Here is a 10896-nt window from a genome sequence, read left to right on the forward strand (position 1 = left end):
TTCTTCAGTATTTTTTTGGGTCTCCTTTAGCAAGCTGTTGACTTGTTTTTCGTGATTTTCTGGTGCCACTCTCATTTCTTTTCCCAGTTTTTCCTCTACTTCTCTTCCTTGTTTCTCAAACTCCTTTTTGAGCTCTTCCATGGCCTGGGGCTGATTCATACTTTTCTTGGAGGTTTTGGATGTAGGAGCTTTGGTTTTGTTGTCTTCTTCTGGTTGTGTGTTTTGATTTTCTTTACTACCAAAGAAAGATTCTATGGTTTGATATTTTTTTGTGCCTTTGTTCATGATCCTAGCCAATTACTTGAGTTTTAAACTCATAGTTAAGGTAGGGGTCTGCTTTCAGTGTGGAGAATGTACTGTCCCAAGTTTCAGGGGTTTTGTGCAGTTGTTTTCAGAGATACTTCTAGGGACCTGTAAATTTTCACTTATTCCAAGGTGGTATGATAAGGGGTGAGGTGTTTAATCCTGGCCTGTGCTCTAGTCTGTGAGTGACCACTAGCACTCTTTTCTGCCTTGAAACTGTAAGGAGGATTTCCTCTCCACCACCACCACAAGTTCCACCATGCCAGTATTCCTCCTTGTCCCAAGACCGCCACCCAGAACTGCCACCCAGATCCAAGCACAGACAAAGCAGGAGATTCCTGCCTCAGCACACAAAGAGAACCCTGCCATCCCCCTCTGATCAGCCACTCGATTCCCCCTCAGTCTGTGGGCCAGAAGCTCCAGAAGCAGCCACTATCCAGGGGCCAAGCTCAGGGACTGGGACTGGGACCACTCTTCTCTCTCACCACAGTCACAGACCTTTCCCACTGACCTTCTAAGTTGTCTTTGGTGTTTGTGGATTGAGAAGTCTGGAAACCACCACAGATGCCCACGATTCAGTCCTCTGAGGCCTGCTCCAGGTTCTCTGAGGCCTGTTTTGCCTGTGCTCCTCTCCAGGCCCGGGTGATATACATTTCTGATCAACAATCCTGGCTGTCTTGGGCTGGAAATTTGTTTCACTCTCTCTTTTTGTGGGTTCTGCTGCTTTAGAATTTGTTTAGAGCCATTTTTTACAGGTATTTGGAGAAGTTTGGGGAGAGCTCAAGCAAATCACTGCTTTTACTCCACCATCTTGGCTCTGCCCCATGGGTGCCATATTTTAGTAAGGTTGTTTGTTTATCCTTCATCTTCAAAGAGGACTGATGACATCATGATGTTGGAGTAAAATAGTGGATGATGGGTGATGTCTTGACATGCATGTGAATTGCATTTAAGTGAGTAGTAGTCATCAGCCTCATTCTCTCTAGCTCAATCATCAAAGTCCAGTGGCAGGACAAAAGTCAAGGCTATTGGCAATGGCCCTGGATGCAGTGGATGACCTTGGTATCTTCAATGTCTGATCAAGCTCTAAGTGCTCCACAGAGCCTGCTTCAACTGCCTTCATAGCCATTGGAACAAGTTGTTGTTATGTGTCTATTCCAGTGGGAAAATCTTCACACTTTTGGGGTAGATATCCCCCTAATTGACCAACAGGTTTGAGGTCTCTTGGTTACTCTGCCTACCAAGTCAATTTTAATGAGGTGTGGCCACCATGAATGCAATAGCTTCTTGGAGTCACAGGTGAGAGCTGGGTTAAGATGGATCCCAAAGATGGATGTGCAGCCCTGGAAAGGACTCAGCAAACCCTCACACTAGTGGTGCTAGTCCACCCAGAACTCCCCTGGATATTCACTTATGGGTACCATATTTTAGGAAGGATATTGACAAACTGGAGGTCATCAGGAGGGAGATGTTAAACATGCTATGAGGATCAAAAAAAATGCCGTACAGTTGGATGAGACTCTCTGAGGTACCTTTCAACTGAGATTCAGTTATTCTGATTCTATGATCTATGATATTTTAAATATATTTTTAGCTTGATTCTCAAGGTGTTCCAAGATTTTATGACATCTTAAACTCATAAATATGTTTTGTCATCATATAAGATTGTTGATTTAGAAAGTTTAGAACACCAAACTGACTCTGGATTAATTAATATATCCTGGATATTGCTCTTTTGAATAAATTCCTGATTTTAACTCTGTTTGTTATTTATCTTTTCCTTATAAAAGTAAAATCTAGAATAAAATGAAGATTCTCTGGTACTATCTGGTATTATCTGGAACTATTTCAAATAAATGGAAATTTACTCCAATGGACATTGTCAGCCCATAGAGTTGAAGGGCAATTTGTCATTCATGAACCTAAAGAGGCTTATGTCAACCAAGTCAAAAGGCACAGTTTGATTCTCCTCAGTTTTGATACCTGGTTGCTCAACTCACTTTCTCTGATTTGCTGCTAACCTGGGTTCTGTGCTTTTGCTCACTCTTACCCAGATTTGTTGACTCTGCACAATGCTTTATGTGCCAACTCTGCTTTTTCTCCACCTTGCTTACTGACATGCTTATTTCTGTCCCTACCTTCATAATTTTGTGAAGCTTTGTGGACTATGGATCACCCATCCTCAAATTCATATGTTCTCATATCCTTGTGTCATAGCTGCTAGTAATATGCCTTTCAACTCCTGTAAACCAATTGGTTGCTGATCTCTATTGGTTCCAGGAAAAGTAAGATTAAAATCATTCCTATTAACTCTGATTGTCTTAGAGATCCTCTCTCCTACCACTGGTCTCTAAACCCTGCAAGTCCCAGCAGACATTAGCACAGGAGCATATTGCCAAAGTTAGCAACTCTGTCACTTTAAACAAACAAACAAGCTCTGGAATTTCACTGACGTTGGGACCACCTCATTGAAGAAACCCCACCTCCTAATCTATATCAGTAGTGGATCTTTAATTTACAGCCAAGGAGAGTTGCCTGAGGCACTGAGGAGTTGGGTCTTGCCCATAATCACTATGTGATAGAGGTGAAATATGAACCTACATCTTCTTCAATCTCAGGCCAGCTCTCTAACTTCCTCCCCACCCCTAGCCAAGCCCACCCCTACACTGCCTTTCCTGGCACCTCTGCCATAATATAGAGATTGCAATTTGCAAAGTTTCATAACATTGTAAGGGAAAGATCTCATAAAGATAAAGAGTTTGAAGAGATCCATCTTAACTAAATTTTTTACCTAACATAGGATAAAACTGTGAGAGTACCTCTGAGATTAAGATGTTTATTTTCTATGAGTTACCATACTATGTAGGTGCACTGGACACAGAGTAAGCCCATTTGCTGAAAGGAGCCAATCAGGAGCCTGCGGTGAGCCAAAGTATTGCTCATTCCCTGATGCATTTGCTGGTATTTGCAAGAGTTGTTTAGCTGAACATGGAAACAGTAGACACTGGTAGCAGCATCTTCAGAAGACAGCAGTGCATATTTCTTCATCACATTTTACTGGCAGCAGCCCTGAAGCCCATCCTGGGAGCTGTAGGCTGAGTTGCAAGGATTCAATGACTTTCTGTGGCCCAACACCTGTCTCTATGAAGAGAAGCATCAGAGTATAGCAGCATCTGCCTGGCCCCAGTCAAAGTGAGCAGGATGGCTTTGTATACTAACCCATTTGCCTTTCCTGTACACTATTCTCTTTCTTTATTAATTTTATAAATTTCATTCTAGAGCTGAGATTGCCAGTGGTCATGTGCACCACAATGAAAAGCACAACGTTTAAAAAAAATATTGCCAGTGACTATTATTTAATCCATTTACCTAAAATGTGTGGGCTCTCTTAAATCCCACCTCTAACATTTGCTAACTGTATGATGGTGACTCAGTTTCCTCATCTCCAAACAAAGATAAAAATACTTGTAACAGCTATCTTATAGGTTGTTGAGAAGATCAAATGAAATAAAACATGTAAGATACTTTTCATACTTTAAGTTCTCTACAAATACCAGCTGTTACTAAATATCTTTACCTACAATACAGAAAGAGATGAGCATTGTCTCTCTCTCTGTCTGTCCCTGTCTCTGTTTCTTTGTCATACCTGCATTAGTGTTGACAAGTCAACAAGCATTTATTAAGTACTTACTATGTGTCAGACACTGTGCTAAGTCCTGAGAATACAAATACAAGCAGAAAGAAAGACAGTTTCTGACCTCAAGAAGCAAACATTCTACTGAGGGAAGACATTGTTTGTGGTATAGTAGAAAAAGAGTTGGATTTGGAGTCCTAGGTTCAAATTCTACCTCTGAAACTAAGTAGTTGTGTGGCCATGGACATATGATTTACTATCTCTGAGCCTCAGTTTCCTCATCTGCAAAATAAGGGTAATGATACTGGTAGTACATTTTTCAGAGTGTTGTGAGGTTCATGTGAGATAATGCATGTAATTACCTTAATGTGTTGTGTAAATGTCAGCTACTATGATTTTGTTACATTAAACTCTGAAAAAATATTTGTACAGTAGACAAAGAACTTCTACTGAAAACATCTCACTGAACTATTAAATGGCCATCTAGAACTAAAAGGAGCCACAGAGTTCATCTAATCCATTCCCCTAATTTTAGAGATGAGGAAAATTCATTTATAATGCACGATGCCATCTTGAAATCTAACTGTACTCTAAGGTTTCAGAACATCAGCTTTTGAAGGTATCATTTCCTATTTATCTTCACGAAATGATGCTTCAAATTTCATATGCAATAAATATTTGAATAATTTAAATGATCATATAAATGCCAACATTGCTCAGTCGTATGGAGTTTGAATTGGGAAATAATTTGTTATCCACTCTTCAACGGTTCAAATTGCAGACCAATCTGCACTCTCTCATACGAAGGCATTTCGAGAATGGCATAATCCAAAAAAACCATAAATCCTACTCATAGGGTGCTTCTGTTGCTATTATTGTGGAAGTCAGACTTGGTTTGCATTGAGAAAATACTCCCATGAATTACTGAAATTTAACAGTCCCTATAAACAATGGAGATGTAGATTTAGGAGGCATATAAATATAGGTGCAGAATGAATGAACAAGGTGATTTAGTTCAAAAACATATTTCATATTTTTAAATGAAACATTATGAGGTTTCCCCTCTTGTGCACAAACAAAAAAGCACTTAGCACAAAAGCTCAGTCATTTGATGGTAATGCATTGAGTTCAGGAAAGACTAGCACCTCAGGTGTGAGAACTTGCCAAGCCCTTTTCAAGCCACTGCTCATCCACCTTTGGAGTCCACCTTCACCTGACTCTCACCTGTGGCTCCAAGAAACTGCAGCAAATGCTGCAACCACACCCTGGTAAACTGTCTCAGCAGATGGGCTCAACCAGGTTGAGAGCAACCAACAGACTTCAAAACTGTTGGTGAGTTAGGTGGATGCCTACCCCAAGCATATGAAGACTTTCCCCAGCAGAATGGGCAGATGAGAACAATTTACTCCAACAGCCATGAAGGTATGGTGCTTAGTAGGTGCTTAGAGCTTGGTAAAACATCAAAGATGCTAAGATCATCCACTACATACAGCCCATCACCAATTGTCTTGACTTTTGTCCTGCCTCTGAACTTTGATGACTCAGGAAGAGAGAATGAAGCTAAAGACTTTGAACAACTCTGCGTCACTTAAATCCAATTCACATGCAAGTCAAGATATCACCCAGGATGTAGTTGGTCCTCTCCAAAATGAAGGATGAACAACAATTTAGATATATTAGACTAATTGACTTCTGAAGCTCCTTCTAAGTTCTGAGATTACAGAATATAAATTATTCATGATTTATAAATTACTATAAAAATTGGGGGGAGTGGGGAGAGAGTGAGGTTGTCTTCCCAACCACTAGCATGATGCTTTATACATAGTAGGTGCTTAATAAATGTTAGTCAGATTGCTAGTTAGATTGTACTTTATGATTGAAAGAACTCAAAACCACCTACTCAATTGCAAACTGCTTTAAGGATTAGCATTCAGTAGCTCCCTTTTAGCAAAGACTTGGTACAACATTTTTTTTAGCAAGTACTGTAAGGGCAGACTGGCTGAATTGTAGCATAATGCTGCTGGGATAATACATAATCCAAGTTATCTTTGTAATTTTAAAGTTATAAGGAGAGGATAGAGCGCTGATCTTTAAGCCAGGAAACCTGATTTTCAATCTCGCTACATAGACTTCCTGGTTATATGATTATGGGCTTTGCCCTGAGAGATTTCTCCATGTGTAAAATGGGGTAATAAGACTTGGAAAAAGTTTGGTAGACCTCAAATTAATGTAAGTTGTTTGTTGCTATCGTCATATCATCTCAGCACTCAAGTTGTCTACAGAGGAATTTCCCAGACAAGATGCATTAGCATTATTAACCTGGATCAACTTCTTTGTTAGCAGCATTATTTTTTCATTATCTGAAATTAACATTTCTATAGCACTTGGCTTTGGTGAAAGAATTGGATGTTAATTACAACACACAGTGCAGCTTCAGTTTCTCCAATCCTGAGTCATCATCTTCCTTGCCGTCCTGATTGTCCATTCATCCTCAATCTATCACTGGATAGATCCAGGAACAACAAGTACTTGTGATTCTTTGCTTGTCATTCTCCATCAGGAACCCCTTTATTTACTAACTACCCCAAATTTTTTATTTCAACCCACCATTTCCTTTATTAATTCCTTTGCTTCTCATTATTTCTATGATATTAGGTCTTCCCAGCTTTCTTTTGGGGTTCATCTTTTATCAACTTAGGCTGTGTGTAAATCCAAGTGAGGGGAAAAGTATACATGCCCATGAATCAGGGGACTTAGAATCTATTCCTAGGGCAGATAATAATAAAAACAATAATAGCAATGATTATTATTATAGAATTATATATAACATATTACATAATCATATCATAATTAGTAGAAGAAATTTAGAATGATTATTCATAATAATAATAACAATAAAGCACATTAAGGATTGAAAAGCATTTTGATAATATTATCACATTGACCACTGCAATAACACTATGATACAGGTGCTATTATTATCTTCATTTTTATGTTGTTAAGTCATTTCAGTTGTGGGGTTTTCTTGGCAAAGTGGTTTGCCATTTCCTTCTCCAGCTCATTTTACAAATGAAGAAACTGAAGCAAACAGGGTTAAGTAAATAGCTTAGGATCACACAGCTAATAAGTGTCTGAAATCAAATTTAAACTCAGGAAGGTAAATCTTCCTGACTCCAGGCCCAGCAATCTGTGCACTATGGTGCCACCTAGCAGTCCCTAGTAAAATCCTGTTTTTACAGGTGATGAAACTAAGTTGGAATAGAGATGAATGAAGTGACTGCCCCAAGGTCACACAATTAATAAGTAGTTAAGGAAAAATTTGAATTCGGGTCTTCCTGTTTCTAAATTTAGCATTCAGTCACCATGCCACCCATATACCTTTAAGTGTGTTATCTTAGACAAGCCACCTTGCCATTCCATGTCCAATTTTCCTCATTTCCTCACTTGTACTAGATGACCTTTAAAGCCTTTTCAAGCTATTTCATTACATACACTCCCACTGTGGGGGTCTGCTTTATATTTCCAGTCTTCACGTTTCACTAGCCCAAAGAAAATAAAGTGACATAAGATTAAAGATCTCATTTAACAACTAGTGAATTATATAACAGGTGTTGGAGCTCACCACTCAGAATTTTGACTGAATGAAACATTCAACTGGTACTTAATTACCTTTCTTCCTGACTTACTTTCCTCCCCACCTTATCTCACTAAGAGCTACAAGTATAGACTAAAAGAGTATGGCACATTGAAACTCTGATAAAGTTTTTGAATTAAAATAATTTAAAATAATAAATAAAAAGTGATTAGTTTTCTATCACTCTTTGTTCTCAAAGGATAACAGTTTATAATTAAATAGAATTTATAATTGTATACATTACTTCAATCTGTCACCATAAAAACTCTGTGAGATAGGTAGTTCAAGAAGTGTTATGCACATTTTACAGATAAGGAACCTCATATGGAGGGCTAAGTGCTGAAGTTGGGTCTCAAAACTGAACCTTATGACTCCAAATTCAATTATTTTTCTATCTCATCATACCCCCCCATTTTCTCCTTTATTTTATTTTTATTATAGTACTTTATTTTTCCCAAGTTACATGTCAAGAAAAATTTTAGCATTCATTTTTTGCAAGATTTTGAGTTCCAAATTTTTCTCCCTCTCTCACCTTCCCCTTTCTGAAGATGGTAGGCAGTTTGATATAATTTATTCATGTGCTATCATGTAAAAAAAAACAAAACTTCTGTATTAGTCACAATTGTGAAAGAAGAAACACAAAAAAAACACGAGAAAGAATAAAGTTAACGACTAAAAAATATGATTTGATCTGTATTGAAAATCCATCAGGTCTTTATCTGGATATGGATAGCATTTTCCTTTGGAAGCCCTTTATGTGTGTCTTGGATCATTGCGTTCCTGATAAGAGCTGAGTCATTCATAGTTGATCATCACACAACGTTTTCAATGTTCAATGTTTTCCTGGTTCTTCTCATTTCACTTTGCAACAATTCATGCAAGTCTCTACAGGTTTTTCTGAAATCTACCTGTTCATCATTTCTTATTGCACAATAGTGTTTCATTACATTCATATACCACATATTGTTCAGTCATTCCCCAATTGATGGGCATCCCCTCAATTTCCAATATTTTGCCCCTGTGAAAAGGACTGCTATTAATATTTTTGCACATGTAAGTCCTTTTCCTTTTTTATGATCTCTTTGGGATACAGACCTAGTAGTGGTATTGCTGGATAAAAGGGTGTGCACAATTTTATAACCCTTTGGGCATAGTTCCAAATTGCTCTCCAGAATGGTTGGATCAGTTCACAACTCCAACAACAGTGCGTCAGTGTCCCAATGTTCCCACATCCTGTCCAATATTCATCATTTTCCTTTTCCTTTTTTTTTTTTGCCATGTTAGCCAATCTGATAGGTGTGAGGTAGTATCTCAAAGCTGTTTAATTTGGGGCAGCTAGATGGCTCAGGGGATAGAGCACCGGCCCTGTTTTTGTGTCAAAGGAAATATTTCTTTGCAAAAGCTATTTGATGTGAGGTGGCTAAATGGTACTGGACCACTAGTTAGTCACTGCTTACAGGGGTCTGTTTCAGCCAATGTCATTAGAAAATAAGATACTAGGGACAGCTAGGTGGTGCAGTAGATAGAGCACCAGCCCTGGAGTCAGGAGTACCTGAGTTCAAATCCGGCCTCAGACCAAACTCTTGACACTTACTAGCTGTGTGACCCTGGGCAAGTCACTTAACCCCAATTGCCTAAAAAACAAAACAAAACAAAAAGTTGTTTCATTTGCATTCTCCAATCAAAAAATGATTTATAGCACTTCACCATATGACTATGGATAGCCTTGATCTCTTCAGCTGAAAACTGCATGTTCATATCCTTTGACTATCAATTGGGTAATGACTTGTACTTTTGTAAGTTTGACTCAGTTCTATATATATTTGAGAAATGAAGCCTTTATCAAAGACACTTGCTATAAAGATTATTTCCCAGCTTTTTTCTTTCCTTCCATTCTTGGTTGTGTCGGTTTTGTTTGTACAAAAGTTTTTTAATTTAATATAATCAAAATTATATATTTAACATTTTGCAATGCTCTCCATCTCTTGTTTGGTCATGAATTCTACCCCTTCCTATAGAACAAATGGGTAGACTATTCTTTGCCCTTCTAATTTGCTTAAGGTATCACCCTTTGTCTAAATCATGCACTTATTTTGAGTTTTTCTTGGTATACAGTGTGAGAGGTTGGTGTACATCTAATTTGTGTCCTATTGTTTCCCACTTTTCCCAGGAGTTTTTGTCAAGTAGGGAATTCTCATCTCAAAAGCTGGGGTCTTTGGGTTTGTCAAATACTAGGTTACTATGATCATTGACTACTGTGTCTTGTGTACCTACTCCCTTCCGCTGATCCATCACTCAATTTCTTAGCCAGTACCAGACAGCTTTGATGATTGCTGCTTTATAATATAGTTTGAGATCTGGTATTTCTAGGGCACCTTTCTTTTAATTCTTTTTTCATTAATTCCTTTGATATTCTTGACTTTTTGTTCTTCCAGATGAATTTTGTTATTTTGTCTGGCTCTATAAAATAATTTTTGGTGGTTTGATTGGTATGGCACTGAATAGGTAAATTAGCTTAGGCAGAATTGTCATTTTTATTATATTTGCTTGGCCTACCCATGAGCAATTGCTGTTTTTCCAAATGTTTAGATCTGACTTTATTTGTGTGAAAAGTGTTTTGTAATTGTGTTCAAATAATTCCTGAATTTGTCTTGGCAGGTGGACTCCCAAGTATTTTGTATAGTTTACACTAATTTTAAATGAAATTTCTCTATCTCTTGCTACTGAGCTTAATTGGTCATATAAAGAAATGCTGATGATTTATGTGGGTTTATCTAACATCCTGCAACTTTGCTAGAGTTGTTAGTTATTTCAAGTAATTTTTTATTTGATGCTCTAGGGTTCTGTAAGTATACCATCTTATCATCTGCAAAGAGTGATAGTTTTGTTTCTTCATTGCCTATTCTAATTCTTTCAATTTCTTTTTCTTCTCTTATTGCCAAAGTTAACATTTCTAGTACTACTTCAAATAATAGTGGTGATAGTGGGCAAATTTGTTTCACCCTTGATCTTGTTGGGAAGCTTTATCCCCATGTCAGATAATGCTTGCTGATGGTTTTAGATAGATACTGCTTATCATTTTAAGGAACACTCCATTTATTCATATGCTCCTCTAGTGTTTTTAATAGGAATGGGTGCTGGATTTTGTCAAAAACTTTTTCAACGTCTATCTTGGTATGTTGTCTCATTGTTGTCATTCTTTTTAATGAAATTATTGATTATTTCTATGTTGGTTCTTTGACCCACTTATTCTTTAGAATTAGATTATTCAGTTTCCAATTAATTTGTAATCTATATTTCTACTGCCCTTTATTGAATGTAATTT

Source organism: Vombatus ursinus, unplaced genomic scaffold, assembly GCF_900497805.2.
Source record: "Vombatus ursinus unplaced genomic scaffold, bare-nosed wombat genome assembly UNPS02011014.1, whole genome shotgun sequence".
Classification (NCBI taxonomy): Eukaryota; Metazoa; Chordata; class Mammalia; order Diprotodontia; family Vombatidae; genus Vombatus; species Vombatus ursinus.